The sequence below is a fragment of the Talpa europaea genome, assembly GCF_964194135.1.
Source record: "Talpa europaea genome assembly, chromosome: 8".
NCBI lineage: Eukaryota > Metazoa > Chordata > Mammalia > Eulipotyphla > Talpidae > Talpa > Talpa europaea.
In genome coordinates, this window is record NC_140075.1 from 57,632,699 (window position 1) to 57,653,261 (window position 20,563).

Here is a 20,563-nt window from a genome sequence, read left to right on the forward strand (position 1 = left end):
ATTGGTAATGGTGAGGAACTCTGAGAATGCCCCCAAATTCTTCAACAATCCTCTTAATGAATAAGATGAAGTCCTTGAATGTGGCTGAGCTTAGTACTTGAATCAAGAGTATGACAGTAGTGATGTCACATGACTTCTGAAGCTTATAAAGAGCCATGCAAACTCTTACTGGTTCTCTTGGAATTCTAATCCCCATGCACTTGCCTCTTGGGCTCTCCTCAGAACCCAGATGCTATGCTGTAAGACTCTCAAGTCACAAGAATTATATAAAATAAAATAAATAATAAAAAAAAATCTCAAGTCACAATGAATGTCATTGTAGGTGTTCTAGTAGGCACCTTTAGCCAAGATTAACTTGTAAGTCTCTAACCCAGAGATCAGATGTGTGAATCAAGTCTGCAGGTGATTTCAGCTCCCACTTGTCTCAGTCACCACAAACATTCAAGTCTTCTTTGACTCTGTAGAGATGGTTATCCCTGCTGTTCTCTGTCCTAATTCCTGATCTGAAGGGTCTGTGAGCATAAGAAAATGATGGTTATTTTATGCTGCTGAGTTCTAGAGTGGTTTGCTATATAACAGTAGTAGCTTGGCAAAGTTCATTGTTGTTGTTTTAAAAAAGACTGGGACCAAGGAAAGAAAAAGCAAAAGCACATGAAAGATAACCTATAACTAAAATTGTTGATAATATCAAGTAGGAGTAGATGGAAGTATGTGTGTTGTTAGGGAAAGACAGTGATAGGAACATCTATGTACCTTCAGATAGGTACATAGATGTGCCTGACATAAATATTAAGATATCAAATATGAGTTTGGAATTTAAGGATAATCACCATAGAACAAAATAGGATATACTTATAACTAAACAGTGGAAGAAAACTACATTAGCTACACAAACTGAGTGGGAAAAACACATTATATTTGTAAAAACAAACTGAATAGAGTGCAGAAATAACTTCCAGTGTAATAGCTATTAAAATAATATAAATGGGTCAAACTCATCAATTAAAAGAAACCAGCAAAATGGATTAAAAAAAACACCAACCCATATGTATATATACAGACAGAAATGTTTAGGTTGACCACAGTTATCTCTGGTCAGAGATACTAATACTTAACATAGTCCTATTAGTTATATAAAGAAAAAAAGAATAGTGCTGAGATTGGAAGAAGAGAGTTCTGTCAACACATGATTTTATTGTCTTCCTGAAATCACCAACAGAATCGACAAAATAATATATGATTTTTTTTGATCACATCAAAAAACACCATTTGGCAAGTTTGACATAGAGTACTTCCTTATTACCAAGATAGTAATATTTTTCATCTGTAATAATTAATAGAAAATAATTTAAAATAGGACATGTTCTATAATCATTGTAGGGAATAATAGAAGAATCTGTATCTATAGATTGTGGTCCAAATCTGACTGTTTTTTGTATAGCCTGTGAACTAAAAATACTTAATGTAGTTTCAAATGATTAAAAATATCAGAGGAATAATATTTAGTGACACATGAAAATTTTGTGAAATTGTTTTTTGTTATCATTCATAACATTTTATTGGTACACAGCCATATATATTCATCTGTATTGTGTATGTATTCATTTATGACTGCTTTTATGCTACAGCACAGGAATTGATTAGTTGTGACAGAGACCACATAATTCACAAAGCCTAAAATATTTACTATTCGGTCCTTTTCAGAAAGAATTACACTCCTCATGTAAACTGTTCTATAAAGAACTCCTATAGCTCAGTGAGGTAACCTAAGACAGATAAACTAGTAGAAAATAGACAAAAGATTTGAACAGTTATTCCATAGGTCTCCAGGTGACTATTTGAGTAAGTAGTTGTCATCATTACTTTTCAGAGAAATTCAAATAAAAACTACAATGAGATACCACTGTACTCCATTCACCACAATGGCTAAAATTGAAGACACTAACAATACCAGATATTGGTTAGCATGAAGAATACTGGGGACAAGTATTTGCATTGATGGAATAACTTTAGAGCACTATTTGGTAGAATGTACAAAAATGACACACAAACACATCTTATGATAAAACATACAATATTCCTGTATGTATATTCATCACAAATGTATAAATATATGCATCAAGAAGCAAGCACTGGGGGCCTCCCCGGTGGCGCAGCGGTTGAGCGCTGCGTTGCGAGGCTGCCCGCAGCCTCTGCAGCGCCAGTTCGATCCCCGGCTGCTCCCTGGCCACCGGAGGAGGGTCCCACATGGTGCGCAGACCTCTCCTGCTGCCCGCTGCTCCCCTCAGCAGTGTACTTCAGTCTGCCAGCTCTGCTCCCCGCTTTGGCTCCGGTGAGTTCTCTCGCCCTCCCGCGCTTCTGACTATACCCAGTGCTTGTATAAACAAAATACAAACAAACAAATAAATAAATAAATCTTTGGGGAAAAAAAAAAGAAGCAAGCACTGGGCCTCTCTAGTGACCTTGGGGTTAAGTCTCAGCGCTATCACTGCTATAACGCCTGAATTCCATCCCTGGCCAGGGAGCTAACCCACATATGGTGCAGCAGACCTGTCTTGCCCACTGCTCCCCTCAACAGTGTATTACAGTAAATCTGCCTGTTCTGCTCCCCACTCTGTCTTTGGTGACTCACCCATGGCACCTCTGGCTTACATTCCAGTTCTATGCAAAAAAAAAAAAAAAGCAAATACAATAAAATTTTCACTAGCTTTATATTCAGAAAATCAAAACTGGCACCAATTTAGGCATCCATCAACTGTAGAATAGACAAATAATCATGTGATGGCATACTATCAGCTTGAAAATTAATAGGCTACTATTGCATCCAACAAAATGAATAAATCTCATAAGTACAATTGAAACAGATCAAGCACAAAAGAATATGTACTGTTTGACTCTAATTTTATAAAGATTAAAGTCAGACAAAACTGTTCAGTGGTTTTATTGGTAGAAAGCAGAATAGTGATTACTTTTGCATCTGGGCAGAGCAGTGACTGATGTTTTACAGAACTACTGTGTTAATATTCCATTTCTTAACTTGGGTGGTAGTTACAATAATTCAAGCTGAAATATTAATGTGTGTCATGTGAGTTCTCTTTTATTTACTGATAAGAAGCCATTATCTACAAAGACATTTGGAAAATTTTGTTTTGAACCTTGTCCTATAACAAAGTGTTTTTGTGTGGGGAAAATAGTTTGTGAGAAAGTTGGGTAGGGGTGTGTGTGTGTGTAGAGTTTTATACATAGTGTATATAGTGTTTTATATGTAGTAAAACATACATGTATAGTTTTTATATATATTGAGATAAAGAATATACTATATAAAAATATATATAGTCATACCTATCTGACTTATGTTTTTTAATGAGTTACAGCTACAGGAAATGCCATAGTGAGTGTTAATGCAGAAAAGGTTGTAAGTTCATTCTTCATCTGCTAAATATTTGAAATTTATTGTTTTATTATTAACTCCTGGGATTTCTCCACATGCTGTGACGTGAATTAGCCCATTATGTGTTTCCTGTCATCTCAGATTGTCATTAACACTTAAAATGGGTCATGAGTTGTTTTTTAATAGGAAATTTCCCTTTTCTTTTAGAACATTCATAATAGTCTGTGATACACAACTCTCCTCCCTACAAAAAGAAAATTTTCCATTTATAACTTTGTGGGACAACTTGATAAATTCTAGACTGGCCACCTCCAAAACTTTGTCAGTACTTAAAAAAAATCTACCACTTGAGTTTTAAATCTCACCATCTTTCTCTGAAACCACAGCCTAATGTCACTCTACTTTCCTTGCTCTTTTGCGCTGTCTGATCTTTATCCACATTAAGACATTGATCTCCTTTTTCTGCCAGTCGTCATGATGTCAGTTCTTAGTTACAATATTTTGCTGTCATTGATTAGATTTCTCAGTTCTCTTGGGTTAGGATAAAAAGCAGCTCATTATGGCATATGTACAAAACTGAGCCAGACCCTTCATATGAAGTTGGTGGGATTTTTTTTAGTGCTAACCTAGATGTTACTGCGGAGAGGTATAGAGTAGTCTTTGAACCCTGCATACCTGGGTTCCAGTCTCATTTCTGTCATGTCTTAGTTTCTTTTATCAGTTTTAGGAGTTGTTATAAGGATTAATTGAACAAACTTTTGACATTCCTCAAGTTAAACCTGGGATGCAGATGGAGTCATCTTTATCAAGCTGCATATAGTTTCCTGAACATACTGTACTGTTTGATACCTTTAGCCCCTTTATACCCTCTCACCCTCAGCTAAAATGTATTAGTTGACCTGACCCTTCTGTGAAGCTCTTCTTAACTGTCTACTCTCAGGTGTTCTTGAAATAGTTCTGTTTTCATCAGTAGTGTTTCTCACTGATTTGTTTGTATGCTTTTTCCCATTACTCTTCGACTGAGGTCCTTATCAACAGTAACTGGTCTTAATTATTTTTATCATAGTATATTAGTAATAACTACTGAATGAATGAAATGTATTCAAGTCTGAAATGCAACAGCTATAATGATTTAATGTTTGTGGCTACTTTATTACTCATGTTTTCCTTTGTACTTTGTTTTCCATGGACTTCTAATGTAAAAGAAATTGGGAGTTAAAATCTAAAAGATTATTCTTAGGAAGATGAGGCTATTACTCTAATTTATATAAGTGAGGTCATCATTGCCACCTTCATTCATTTGCATGTATGATTATAAACATTGCTTTATTATTTCTATGAAATCTCACTCTACCTTTTTTAAAAAAAATTAAATCTATAAATGCAAATCTTACTACATTTTCATTTTGATTTTGCTTTAATGTCTTTTTCTTCCTCAGATTTTATTGATTTGTAGTGAGTAATGAGTGCATTTACATATGTGAATGTGGTTCACACCCCCTCCACCATAGCTTCATTGCCACAACCCTCTCATCTCCCCTCCCTCGTTCCCTCTTAAGCTATATTAGCATGGTCAAATTTTTATTTATTTATTTATTTTATTTGTACAAGTGCTGGGGTGCAGGCCAGAGGTGCGGGAGGGTGAGAGGATTCATCAGAGACAGAATGGGGAGCAGAACAGGCAGACAGACTAAAAGCACTGCTGAGGGTGCTTTATGGGAATTTCCCGAGCCATGTGGGAATCTCCCTGGCTGGCTGGGAATCGAACCTGCGCTGCAGAGGCTGCAGACAGCTTCACAGTGCTGTACTCAACCCGTTGCACCACTGTAGAGGCCCCTGGTCAAATTTTTAAACTTACCTGTGTCTTAGTTTCTTTTATCAATTAAAGGAGTTGTTATAAGGGTTAATTAAATAAACTTTTGGTTAAGGGCAGTAGCTAACCACCATTGCAGTTCTTGGGTTTGTACTGTTCCTTCTGCCTAAGACTGTTCCTCTTTCTAGCCTCTCATATGGCTTTCCTCAGAAGTCTCTGAAACTCTGACTTCTCTGTACTTCTTAATATTTGTACCCATTCTCTCCATGCATTAGTTTCTCTTTAATTTTGCTGATATACTTTATTACATACCTTTCTTTTTTTACCTATTGGGTTAAATGGTTTTGCAGTTTGTTTTTTTCTCTTATCAGACTGAGTTCCTTGAGGACAGAGCTGGATCTTGTCAACTTTTAGATCTTTTATACCTATTGTAGAACCTGGTGTTACATATTTGACAACAAATGATAATCTGTTGGAACATTTTGATAGGATGTTATTTGTATCCAGTAGATTTCAAAATTTCACTTTATAAACTTTCTAATTTTGAAGTCATTGCTATAAACTATAAAAATTTTTACAATTGTTTTATAAACCAACTGGGATCTGAATCATTTTGGATTGCTTTGCAGTTCATAGACTTTTATTGCATCAGTGGTCATGTTAGCTTTCAGATAAATCACATATTTTACAAACTGAAATAATTTCTGGTAGTTATGTAAATTTATTCTGAACTACAGTAGCCTTACATGGTAACTAACCATCTTAGGAGAGAACCTGCAGGTATTCTAAAAAAGGTGGGAATATGATATAAAGTTAGAATTTGGGTTTATGTGGAATACAAATGCAGATGTGTGGCTTATGATGATGAAAACATTGCATAATAGAAGACCCATTCACATGCCTGAAGATTCTTCCTATTTGCTGTTTTTGCATTAGTCAAATACAGCATGAGAAGAACGCAACTCTATTGCGATTTTATGTTATTACCAAATAACCCTAGTCAAGAAGAAGCTTTATGGAACAAATGGGAATTATGATATAGAAATAGTTCCCTGATTTCTGTAAAATCACTTAAGAAATCAACAATGCTTAATATAAAAGGAATATAACATGATAAAAAAGATGTTTTTGGAGACATGCTTCACGTTTCCAGTCTCTGGCTTTGTGTTCTTGGCAAATGAATCCTTTACTAGAGTTTCATTCCTCTTATTTGTAAAATGAAGATGAGAATGCCTTCATTGTTGTGATGGTGTAAGGATGATACCTGATACAATCTCTGGCACATTATAGGCAGTTAGTAGTTGTGCCTCACCTAATGTCCCTGTCATTCAAAGACTCCCTGCTAAGCCCTCTTCATTTCTTTCTACTTTCTTTGATTTTTTTTTTTTTTTTTTTTTGCTGCTTCTTTGGATCATTCAGACTGACATCACTTTCTCTTTTGGTTTTGTCTTATGCTAACTCTTGTTTCCATGTTTTGTGGCCCATGAGCTAAGCTATTCACATGACACTCTTTACCCTATCTGGCTTCTTAGACACATTAGTCTATGCTTGTTGACTCCTGCTTGTCAAGGAAAACATACTAGACAAAATGTTAGTGAACACTTAGCAGTCTTTATTTACATACTACAACAACAATTGTAGTATTAGGGCAATTATAAAGTTATTGTCTTAATTTCTTTTGTGTCTTATGAAAAGGCTATGGATTTTTGTAGCCTGCTATTTTGCTATTTTTCTAATTGTTTAGTGGAGTCTTTAGGATTTTCTATATAAAACATTGTATTGTCTGCAAATAGTGGTAGCATCACTTCTTTTTTGACTTAGATTTCCTTTATTTCCTATATCTGTCTGATAACTGATCAAAACCTCCAGTACTAAGTTAAACAGGAATAGTGACAGTGGACATTCTTGTCTTGTTCCTGATCTTTTCTTTTTAGCATGACTGAATGTTTCATTTATTTATTTATAATTGAGGTAATATTTGGATATCCCATTAGGTATTACCACCATAGTACACCAACACCAGAGTACCCATCCAGCTCTGTAGTTCATTGTGCTTCCTTTGCCCTTCTTCACCTCCTCGCATCTTGGTGCTTCACTTCTGTAGTCAGCTTTCAGGGGTTAGTTTTTAAGCTTGTATTTATCTTACTCTTATTTTAGTTTATATTCCACCTATTAGTGACACCAGCCAGTATTAACCTTTCTCCTTCTGACTTATTTCACTTAGCATTATCCCTTCAGATCCATCTGTATTGCTGCTCATGGTATGAGTATTGCTTTTGAATTGAATAATATTCCATTGTATATTGTATATACCATATCTTCTTGATCCACTTGCCTGTTTTGAGGCACTTAGGTTGTTTTCATAATTTAGCTGTAGTGAGTAGTACTCTAATAAGCATGCCAGTGTAATTTTCCTTTCAAATTAGTGTTTTTTACTTTTGGGGGGTAGATGCCCAAGAGTAGAATTACTAGGTCTTATGAAAGATCCATTTTTAATCTCCATGTACATATGTGCCAAATAAAGGAGCACCACAATATATTGAGCAACAATATATTGGGCAACTACTCTGAAAACAATATTGGAAAAAAACACATTTATGTAGGAGATTTCAGTACCCCTCTCTCACCGATGGAACTATATTACAGTTATCTTACCCCTTTGGACTGTTTTTGCTGCATCCCATAGAATATGGCAATGTGTATCATCATTTTTGTTCCACTCAAGGTATTTTTTAATTTTTGCTTTGATGTCTTCTTTTTCCAATTGCAGTTAAACAGCGTGTTGTTTAGTGTCCATGTATTCATATTATTTTTTCCTTTTTTTTTTCCTTGTAGTTGATTTCTAATTTTATGACATGGTCAGAGAAAGTAGTAGATGTAATTTTGATCTTTGTAGTTATATTGACAATTGACATGTGTATCAAGATATGGTCTATTTTTGGAAATGTGCCTTGTATACTTTAAAAAAAAAGTGTGAGGAGGTTTTTGGGAGGAATGTTCTGTAGGTATCGATTAGATCTGTTTGGTCTTGCTCCTCATTGAAAGCGTTTTTTGTGCTTTGACTTGTGATCTGTCTGTTGCTGTTAAGTGGGATATTAAGGTCCCCTAGTATTACTGTGTTGTTATCAGTATCTCTTATGTTCTGTTATTGTTTTATATGTCTTAGTGCGCCATTATTTGGTGCATATATACTTATGAGTGCCATTTCTTGTTGTATTAGACCCTTAATCATAGTAGAGTGTCCTTCTCTATCATATTTTTGTCTTTCTTAATTGGAAGTCCATTTTACCAGATTTAAGTGTAGATGTTCCTGATTTTGTTTTAGTTGCCACTAGCTTTTGTAACTGTCTACCAGCCTGTAAGTCTGTGCTTGTTAGTAAGGGAGTTTCTTATAAATAGCAGAAGGTTCAACTTTGTTTCAAAATCCATTCAACCACTGTTCAACTTCTGACTGGGGAGGGCAGGCCATTTACATTTAAGGTGATTTTTGAGACATAAGTACACATTTTCTTTTTTTTTAATTTTATTTTTATATTCCCCATATAATTGCAACCCCCTTATTTTGACCCCAAACCCACTTTCCCATAGTGTAAGTACACATTTTCTTGTTTTGCTTTTGTCTTGTTTTTGCTTTCATTTATCTTGTCTTATTTTTTGAGTGATTCCTGTTAGGTTTGTATTCCACTGTCTGTGCCTTATTTATTTATTTAGAATTCTACCAACGTTGGTATATGACAGCTACTTGTGTGACCCATTGGATGGTTTGGTCTCTGGTTCTGATGGGTCACATTGTTACTTTCCTCTTGCTCCTCCATGTTAAGTGATTTAAGTGTCTGTTGCCTTGATATTTGTTGTTCTGTTGCTTTACAATAACCCCTTTAGGATTTCATTCATATGCAGTTTCTTATTGACCAATTTTTTTAGATTTTTGCATTTCAGTGAAGCTCCTTACTCTTCCATCTTGAATAGTTGGAAGCTAGTTTTGCCTGTAAAGAATTCTAGCCTGGAAGTCTTTTTCATTAAGCACTTTATTTATTTAATTTTTTAAGTTTGAAGAAGCTAAGGAGGGTTTTCTTGCCATTTTTTAATTTTTTTAATATTTTATATATTTTTTACATCATTTTTCATTTTTTGCACAATGTATGCTTTTTCATCTTGGTTATAGTGCCCATACAATTCCCACTCCCCTATTTTGACCATAATCCCTCCTACCTCGCCCCATAGTATATCTCTGGTTTATAGTTGCTTGTTGATTTTGATTTTTACTTTATTATAATTAGTCTTTCTCCTGGTCCCTTATTTAGGTTTTCTAAATTCCTGCTATGAGTGAGACCATCTGGTATTTTTCTTGTTCTTTCTGGCTTATTTTGCTGAGCATGATCCCTTCCAGCTCCATCCATGTTGCTGCAAATTGCATGTGTTTATCTTTTTTGATTGCTGAGTAATATTCCATGGTGTATATGTACCACATCTTCTTGATCCAGTCATCTATTTTTGGGCATTTGGATTGTTTCCATAGCTTAGCTATTGTAAAAAGTGCTGCTATAAACATAGGGGTGCAGGTGCCCTTTTGAATTAATGATTCTGTGTCCTTTGGGTAAATACCTAGGAGTGGAATTGCTGGGTCATATGGAAGCTCCATCTTTAGTAGGTTGAGGAATTTCCACACAGCTTTCCATAGTGGTTGGAGCAGTTTACACTCCCACCAGCAGTGCAGGGGAGTTCTTTTTTCTCCCCATCCTTGCCAATATCTGTTGTTGCTAGTTTTTTAAATATGTGCCATTCTCACTGGTGTAAGATGGTATCTCGTAGTTTTGATTTACATTTCCCTGATTGCAAGTGATGCTGAACATTTTTTCATATGCCTGTTGGCCATTCACATTTCCTCTTCAGAGAAGTTTCTTTTTAGCTCTTCTGCCCATTTTTTGACTGGATTATTTACTTTGTTTTTGTTCAGACTCCTCAGCTCTTTGTAGATTTTTGTGATCAGTCCTTTTTCATTAGTGTCATGTGCGAATATTTTCTCCCAGTTGGTGGGGTGTCTGTTTGTTTTGGTTACTGTCTCTTTTGCTGTACTTTGGTTACTGTCTCTCTTGCTCTTTTGCTCTTTAATTTGATGTAGTCCCAGCTGTTTATCTTTGCCTTCACTATCACTTCTTTGGGTGATGAGTCTTTAAAGATATTACTGAGGTGTATGTCATGTAGTGTTTCGCCTATATTTCCTTCTATATATTTTATAGTTTCAGGTCTTATGTCTAGTTCTTTAATCCATTTTTGAGTTGGTTTTTGTACATGGTGTGAGGTAGTAGTCAAGCTTCATTCTTTTGCATGTAGCAACCCAGTTTTCCCAGCACCATTTATTGCACAAACTTTCTTTGTTGCATTGCATATTCTTTGTTCCTTTGTCAAAGATTAGTTGACAGTAAATCTGTGGGTTTTTTTCTGGGTTTTCTATTCGGTTCCATTGATCCGTGTGTCTGTTCTTGTTCCAATACCATGCAGTTTTGATTGTTATGGCATTGTAATATAGTTAGAAGTCTGAGAGTGTTATGCCTCCATTCCCTTCTTGTTTTTTCAGGAGAGCTTGGCTATTTGGGGTTTTTGGTGGCTCCATGTGAATTTCATCAATATTTGTTCCATTTCTTTGAAGAATGTCGTTGAAATTTTTGTTGGAATAGCATTGAATCTATAAATTGCTTTTGGTAGGATGGTCATTTTGATAATAATGTTAATTCTTCCAATCCATGAGCAGGGGCTGTCTTTCCATTTCTTTGTGTCTTCTTCTGTTTCTTTTAACAGTGTTTTATAGTTTTCTTTCTATAGGTCCTTTACCTCTTTTGTTAGGTTTAGTCCCAAGTATTTGATTTTTTTTGTTGCAATAATAGTAAGAAATACATTCTATATTATCATCCAATATACGTTTATATCTGTTTGGAAACAAGATTTACAAAGTAGTACCTCCCCATACTACATGAGATGCACTACGTTCTATCCATCCTATATCTTACTGTTCTTGTATTTATTTATTTATTTATTTATTAAACTTTTTTTTTAATATCTTAGGTTATTAGTGATTATTAGTGATTTTTTTTAAGATTTTATTTATTTATTTATATAAGCACTTGGTACAGTCAGAAGCATGGGAGGGTGAGAGAATTCACCAGAGCGGGGAGCAGAGCAGGCAGAAGGACTGAAGTACACTGCTGAGGGGAGCAGTGGGCAGCAGGTGAGGTCTGCACTCCATGTGGGACCCTCCTCCAGTGGCCAGGGAGCAGCTGGGGATCGAACTGGCTCTGCAGAGGCTGTGGGCAGCTTCGCAACCCAGCGCTCAACCGCTGCGCCACTGGGGAGGCCCTGTTCTTGTATTTAAAAATGGATTTTATGAAACTTCAGTAGGTTAACTAATGGGGGTGGGGGCGGGGCTTGCGGTAATCTTCTCTGGATGATCGGAGGAGGTTTTTTATTACTGAAATTGTTATTTGCTGACATTGTTTATTGCTGGCATATGGTGAAATAAAGTAGACTAATTTTTAGTCACTTTCATTTTTATCTTTAAATTCTACAAAGTACTTCTTCACTGCCTGCACCAAATTGACTATGTCCACTGGTCTACTCTTGGTACACCAGGAGTCAACAGTTTGAAGAACAGATACTATGCTTTGTAGTAAACTGTTGAATCGTGTATTGACCAGCAAATTTGGTGATTTATTGTATTAGACTTCAACTAAGAGCTAAAATGCTCATTATCAGGGCTTTGTGTATTTTCAAATATATATGCATTAATTTGCATATGGGAAAAATATATAAAGATTTTTCTCAGCTAGGCCAACTTGAAAAATTTTCGTGTGTGGTAGTTTAGGAGTGAAAAATTAGCATGCTGGTAGCAATTTGATAATAACATCTTTTAAAACGTGCTTTTCCTCTTTGTAGATAAGGAATTCAGAAGATGTTTAATTATCATTTACTGGTTTTGATGATTGGATTGTTGTTGAGGGGACTGCATTCATTTAAGAACTGTTAATTGATACTACAAAAATAATGTTATTGGTTTTTTAGATTATAAGAACAATTGATATTTTATGTTCTCCCCACAAAAACAAAGGAGAATTAGAATGTATAGAAAAGAAAAGTAGAAGTCACCTATAATTTCAACACCCACAAAGAGCATAGCTGTTAACCTTTTATTTTATGTGTATTTTAAGCTATTTCATAAACACATTCATTTTAAAAATGAAATATTACCATTCTATTTTGGCATGTTTTTTTCTGTTAGGAGGCATGAAAAGATTTTAGAGCGGAGTCAGCAAACTTTTTCTTAAAGGACCAGATAATAACTATTTTGGTTTGTTAGCCCTATGATATCTCTAATTCTCTGAGGGTATTGGTTAATGGAATTTTTAGAAGAATTCAAGTAAGCACTTATCTAACAGGTATGCATCCAGCACTTGTTACAGTTTAGTCCGCTATTGTTTCAGTGGCACATAGGCTTGGGGAATGGATAGAAGAAAAAGGAAAACTTCTTTTTTTCATGAATTATTTTATTTTATATAATTCTTACATCATTTTTCATTTTTGCATAATGTATGCATTTTCATTTTAGTTATATTTCCCATGCAATTCCCACCCCCTTTTTCTGACCCCAATCCCTCTTCTCCTCCCCCCGCCCCCCACTGTAGTGTGTCTCTGGTCTATAGTTGCTTGTTGATTTTGATTTTTACTTTATTATAATTAGTCTTTCTCCTGGTCCCTTATTTAGGCTTTCTAAATTCCTGCTATGAGTGAGACCATCCGGCATTTTTCTTGTTCTTTCTGGCTTATTTTGCTGAGCATGATCCCTTCCAGCTCCATCCATGTTGCTACAAATTGCATGAGTTTATCTTTTTGATTGCTTAGTGATATTCCATTGTGTGTATATATACCACATCTTCTTGATCCAGTCATCTATTTTTGGGCATTTGGGTTGTTTCCAAAGCTTAGCTATTGTAAATAGTGCTGCTATAAACATAGGGGTGCAGGTGTCCTTTTGAATTAATGATTCTGTGTCCTTTGGGTAAATACCTAGGAGTGGAGTTGCTGGATGGAAGCATTATCTTTAGTATGTCAAGAAATCTCCACACAGCTTTCCATAGTGGTTGGACCATTTTGCACTCCCATAGCAGTGCAGGAGAGTTGAAAAAGGAAAACTTCTTAAGGAAGCTTTAGATGAGGAAACACTTCTTTAAAGAAAGGTCTTGGTTCAGGTTTGAAGGATGAGTACCTGTTAGCAAAGTTAAGGGGTAGCTTTAAGGAAAAGCATTGAGATTGGTGCTGGGCATGAGAGGGTAGAAAATCATTTCAGGGTCATGTAGCAACTTTGTCATAATGTTACCTCACAGCTATCATTTCACCTATTTCTCCTGGAGATTAAAGAAAACCATTCCACCATCATTAGAAGGAGAAGTTTTCTTAAGAAATGGAGAGTTCTAGTGTTTTTTTGCTTTGCTACTTAAACCCATGCTGAAAGCTAATTTGTGATTAGACTGTCAACAACATCCCTGAAGAGAATTCTTAGTTTTTATTTATTTGGTGTTTTTTTAAGGACTTACATGTATGTAATTTTGTGAATTATTGAAAAGCTGCTTAAGAAAATCAAGTGTATAATTTAACATGAATGGAAGAAATTGCTTTATTTCTGTACTTAGAGCTTTTTAAGAATTTAGATGCTTAAACCTTTAAAATCAAGCAATTAGGAAGTACAACAATTCAGAGCAAATATACACAACAAATGCTATCTTCCAAATAACAGTAAAATAACCTTGTAACCTTGAAACATTGGTGTTGGCCCTATATTGTTTTCTTTTTTAATTAGGTAGCACTTTCCAGCGTTATATAATAGTCATGGAATTAAATGATGTTTCTAGTAAAAGAATTTTGCAAGTATAATGTGTTTTATTACTAAATTCTACTTGTGCATTTAGCAATTAAAATTATTCTTGTGATGATGATGGCATTAGAAGGGATAGGGACTGTCAATGAGAATTTGAAGCTTAATTATCTCTTTGGTAACAAAATGCATAATCTTCCATTACAGGGCTTATTTTCTTATGGTAATTGACTCATTTGCTCTCTGGTTATCAATTTAACTTCCCTACCACAAACATCTGTTCTTACATTGTGTTTAATTGGTGTGAATACTATCCACAGAGAAGTTAAAATCCAGAAAACATCTTAAAGGCATTATTTTATAATTCATGAAAGGGAAAAGTAAATGAACATTGTGATTTTCCTCCTAATAATCTGAAAATCTGTTTACTAAAAAATGCATACTAATATCGTATTCATTTGAATTTTTTTGAAGATTTTGTTTTTCAAAATTACATATTCTGCATTGGAGGATCCTTACTCCTTTCAGATTCAAGGAACATTGTCAGTTCCTTAGAATCATGGTACCATGGCGGTTAAGATTGAGGGTTTGTAGGAAAAAGTTGTTTATTATGTTACTAATTTAAAGAGGAGTAGCGACAGGTTGTGTATATGTGTGTTGTTTATAATTCTAAAAATGGAAGGATAAAGCATAAAAAAGTGGTAAATGGCTACCTGTAGGAGAGTGGTAGGAAAAGAGATAACAGGGTTAAAAGCAGGACTTGTTTGTTTGAATATACCTTATTTTTATAGATTTAAATTTTTATAAAGCAGTTCCTGAAGAGAGACAGTGAAACAAACGACTCGTTACATGTGTATATACTTGGTAGTATAGCCACCCAGAAAGTGACAGTTCCAAGTGAAATTTATTATTCTAAATAAATTTAAAATGGCAGTTGGATTGTATATACCTAGTGGGTCATATGCTAAAGGTCAGAAAACTTTGTAAGAATCTTCAACTGTTGGCTGTTTTCTTATCATTGGTAGAAATATTGATATCACTATTCTGAGACTACTTAGTTTAAGTAAAGCTTGTGAATTAGTATTCTCATGAGCAGAGATTTTTGGCATGAGAGAACGAAAATGAAAATGTAAAGTTAATAAGATCCATTTAAAACATATAGTTCTGAATTTAATAGGAAATACCCAAATGAGATCATGATGAATTTTATTTTTAAAATTTACAAGCTTCCTGCTTTGTCTACAAAAAAAGGGTCTAAAAACAGTGACCGGAAGATACTAAAAACCACTAGGGTTTTGTCAGAATGGATTCAGGAACTTCCATCAACTCAGACTTCCACTGGTCAAAGATGTGATAGTTTGAGAATCAAAAGAATTAACTTATGTTATATATTATAACATTTTAATCCATGAGTTCATAAATAATACTTCTTTTAAAAAAAATCAGTAATTATCTTTTGGGGAAGAAATCAGAGTATCTGATTAGTTTGAAAATTGGCAAGTTAAGGGAAAGAATGAAACATTTATCTTGCTCTTTCTGTAAGAACTACACTTATGGATAACCAAATAGTTCATGAGAAGCTATTTCTCTTTAGACTATGTGGAATGATAAACATTACTAGTTTACAACTCCTAAGCATAGGTAATGATCTCAAAAACTAAACATCACAAAAAGGAGACATTTCACACATTGTGAACCTCCTAATGGGAGAATGTACCATTGTGTAATAAGTAATCTGAGGGTAAAAAAAGAAAAAGAGCCTGATTCCAATCAAGCTTCTCCTTTAACTGTCTTTTTTTTTTAGAAAGAATATGTTATTTGCCATTGTGGTAATGCAAAAGACAGCAGGAAACTGTATAGGACAAATGACTTTTCAATAGGAAAATTGCAAACAAAGATGAGATAAAGGAGAAATCTGTAAATTAAGATACATAAGGAACAGATTAATACCAATGAATGCACCTTGTTAGCCCAATTCAAGTAAAATAGATCAGTTTTTTAAAACATAGGTCAGTTAGTGAAATGTGAATACTAATGGAATATTTGACTAAATTAACAGATATTATAGATAGCTACCTGATAATGGTATTACGGTTATGCTTAGAAATAGGAGTTCTAGTTTTATAGCGGTGTACTTACCTATTTATATACAAAATAACATAATCCCTGGAATTTTCTTTCAAAATAATCTGGAGAAGCAGGTGAGATAGATTGGGGCTTAGGTGAAATACTAATTGACCATAAGTTGATAATTGTTGAAGCTACGTAACAGGTACACAGGGCTTATTGCTCTCTTCTCTATAAAATAAAAGGTTAAAAAGTACAGGATTTTAGTCAGACCGCCTAGGTTCAAAATCCAAATATGTCACTGACTAAGCTTTGTGACCCTGTAGAGCTACTCAACCTCTCTGTATATTAGTGTCATTGTTTATAAAATGAAAATAATATAGCAAAACCTAAATAGTAGTATTGTTGCAAGGACTAAAGTACAAAGCACAAGTCAATATTAAATATTATACTTCAAAGAAACTGAAATCATAAAATCACAGTTCTTAGTGTATTTAAGAATAGTCTACTTGTGTTCCTTATCTAACATAGGAAGCAAACTAAAACTAATGATCACCAAAATATCCAGTGGTAAACCAGAAATCAACTGTAGATCTCTTGACTTCCAGTCTTGACATTTTTAAAATTATATTTAAAGGGCAGGTTTATTAGGGAAAGGGCCAGAAGAATAAAGGACGCTTGTGTAGACACAAGCAGGAAGGAAGAGCTGCCCCAAAAGGGACAGGTTTGCTCAGAGAGGCCTGGATGGTTGCGGGTGGCCTTAAGGAGAACTTGAGGTGAGCGGCCTCCGCTGAGGGAGGTCAGTAAAGAGAAGTCTCAGCATGGTACAGGTCACAGGCAGGCAGGAAGCTGCTGCCCTGCAGACGGAGAGAATTGGTGAAAAAATGCACCTGCATAGTCATAGGTGAGCAGAGGGATTGTTGCCTTGACATCTTTTTTACAGTAGGTCATCACTGAAGAATTTGCAAGTATTTAAATAATCTTGTCTTAAATAGGAATACTCAAAATTCCAAGTATTTTTTCTCTGTTGCTCAGATTTTTTGCAGTTTAAAAGAAAATTTCAGGTTGTTCTTGTTGTGTGTTTTCTGTGAGAAAGAACTGAGAAACTTGGATCAACAGTGAATCTAAACTCATCTGGAGGAATAAAACCAATTTAATGAATATTAGGAAAATTTTGAGAGAATAAAAGAGAGAATACATAGTCCACCAAATATTTTAAAATATTGTATATTATAATAATTAATTTTGTGGTTCTGGCCCAAGAGTAGACTATCAGTAAAACCACTTAATATCTACAAATAAACCCCGAAGAATACATAGCATTTAATTGTTTTAGCAAAGGGAAAAATATCAATTTAATAGCATACATATGAACATGGTTTAGATGGCTGTAGTTCTAAAGAATAATGCAGTAGACTAGGTATATTTATCCTATGTTTAGGGACCTGGGACATCAGGAGAGAAAGGAGACTCCACATGACAGACAAGGAGGGGGGGGGGGGATTACTTCATCCTTACCCTGAAAGTAAATACAAGATTCTTAGATTGAGAGGACTTGTTCACTGATAAACCTGTAGCTGAATGAGATAGATTAAACTACATTCCACTAGGTATCTCTTCTTCAGATAGGGAGGGGCAAAGGACAGAAGCTACTCCTACCCTTCAGGACCCTCACTGCTCTCAACCCAAAACAAGCTAAGTAATCATAGCTAACTCAGTTGAGCCTAATAGACCAGTGCCTTTGTCTTGAGAATATTTCAGTCCAATTAGACAGTTGTGTCTGTTTTGTAGAGGCAGTTCTATAGGTGAGTACAAGCAATAATAAGCATTTCTATGAAAACAAAAGAAAATAATGAAAAATAAAGAAAAATAGGTTAGTGTGTGACCAAAAACTACCTAAGGACCCCAGATCGTTAAGGGGTGCATGTTCTAAAAGGAATTCAGCCATCTGTGTACAAAAAAGCAAAGGAAACAGACTCTGAGTTTGATAGAATTTTGGTAGAATTGGTGGGGGAAAGGGGGGAGAAGGACCTCCAATAGTTTTCCAATAAAACTCCCCTAAATTACCCATCTCCTTATGGGCAAATGCCCAGTCTAGCAGGCTTGGCCTGAAGTAGGCCACTGAGACCTGAAAACTTGGTACAAGTTTAAGGTACCTTCTGGCAGGGAACCACAAGTAGTGGATTAGGAAGGTCCCAGAGAACTGGGATAGAAGGAGAGACTCAAAAATCAAAATTTACCACATTAAGGGCCTCCCCAGTGGCGCGGCGGTTGAGCGCTGGGCTGCGAAGCTGCCCGCAGCCTCTGCAGCTCTGGTTCAATCCCCGGCCGCTGGGCAAGGGTCCCACATGGTGCGCAGACCTCTCCTGCCACCCGCTGTTCCCCTCAGCAGTGTACTTCTTCACTCTGCCTGTTCTGCTTCCGCTCCTGCTCTGGCTGTGGTGAATTCTCTCACCCTCCCACGCTTCTGACTGTACCCAGTGCTTGTATAAATAAATCTTGAAAAAAATTTTTACCACATTAAAATAATAGTTGCCATTGTTTCTGTTGAGAACCAAGAGCAGCCTCCCTCATGTCTCACCCAAGGGTTTCTTCCAAGTATCTATCTATTTCTGTCCTCCAGGTACTGGGGGCAACTTGAAGCTGGAAATGCCAGAGAGCAGAAGCACACACATGTTCATTTATAAGTCAAGCATGGCTGTTTAACTCTTTTCCTAGTTCCCAGCAGCTTCCCATTCAGGAAGTCAGGTTCATGGCATGATGGGAGTTGGGATCACTGACACCTGAAATCTCTTCTCTGTGGAGATGGGAATCTGTAAAAATGTCAGGAGACAGAGTTTTTAGTACATTATTCATAGCTCAGAGCTTGCTCCTTATTGTTCCTCTAACAGATTAAAGCAAACTAAACATCCAGTTGGGAGTCCCATGGGACACCAATCAAGAAAATTTTCAAGATATCTAGGTTCCAAATATCTTCAGATAAGGGTGAGACCGGCAAACTGGTTTCCTTGTTTGCAGTTTGATGCCATCAGATAGTAAGGAAAACAGTGGTCATGAGGATTGCCTACACATACTTTTTTTTTTTAAAGATTTATTTATTTATTTATTTATTTATTTATTTATTTATTTATTTATTTATTTATTTATTTATACAAGTACTGGGTACAGTCAGAAGCAAAGGAGGGTGAGAGAAATCACCAGAGCCAGAGCGGGGAGCAGAGCAGGCATAAGGACTGAAGTACACTCTGAGGGGAGCAGCAGGCAGCAGGAGAGGTCTGCGCGCCATGTGGGACCCTCCTCCTCCGGTGGGCGGGGAGCAGCCGGGGATTGAACCGGTGCTGAAGAGGCGCGGGCAGCTTCGCAACCCACTGCTCAACCGCTGTGCCACTGCCACCGGGGAGGCCCCTACGCATATTTTGATGATCTCTCTCTCTCTGAAGTTAATAAAGTTTGCCATTCCCAGCTTATATGGTTTCAGAAAAAGGACAGAAGAGTACATAAGATTTTAATATTAAAACTATTTCAGATCAGCTACTCATACTGGGATACTGGAGTTGCCATTTAGAAAAATAGAAAGTTTTAACACTCAACCTCAGTGAAGTTCAGGTTGCTTCATAGACATACTAAAAGAAAATGTAACTGAATATTTTTAGTAGTATGGAAATTTAAAATGGAAAACCTTTGGAGCAGGAATAATAAAATGCAGATGCCAGAAAAGAGAAGACTTACACATTTTACCACATACAGATTTAAAACTTTGGTACAACAGGTACCTTAAGTTAAAAGACAAAAGAAAAAGCCAAAAAGAAGTTTTGGGATCTGGTCAAGAGCCAGAAATCACAACAGGAATTTGAACAAGGAAATTTAAGAAATAAAATTTAATATGAAGGATTATTAATTACTAAAAGATGTTTACTACAAAGGATAAAATAGGACACTAAAGAATACAGAAATAGTAAATAAAAGGATCAATTACTACCTCTAGAACTGAGGGAGAAAATTCAAAAACAGAGCTTGGAAGAGGACATCTCTTTCCAAGGCTGCAGTCCAGACCTTAGAGAGAATGTAGCTGCTGCCAGAAGATACAGCCATGAGCAAAGATGGTCTACAGGAAATTACATGCTAAATGCCACAGTCCTGAGCTACTGTGTAGAAAGTTGCGTACTGTGGAATGCCAATGGCCTGACTGAAGATGAACAGGAAGTTGTCTGCTGGAGTGCCATGAATCAGAACTGGTATCCATTGGAATGCTATGGATCAGAAATGGTGCACAGAAGACAACTTGCTGGAATAAACTGGAGAAACTTACTTGATACTGAGAAGGAAATGCATGATGTGATCACCAATTAATCTCCCACATACCTGTGGCTGCCACACCATAAGGGTGCAAGCAGAGCACATCCCAATCTGAAATACAAATCCTTTCCTC

At 35.9% G+C, this 20,563-nt stretch overlaps 1 protein-coding gene across 1 annotated transcript in view; it reads left to right on the forward strand.

Annotated features, from left to right (window-relative positions):
• Positions 1-20,563, forward strand: part of NEO1 (neogenin 1) — a gene marked incomplete at both ends in the record, with an annotated part of 179,080 nt that overhangs the window by 76,796 nt on the left and 81,721 nt on the right. The gene's annotated exons all lie outside the window — the stretch shown is intronic.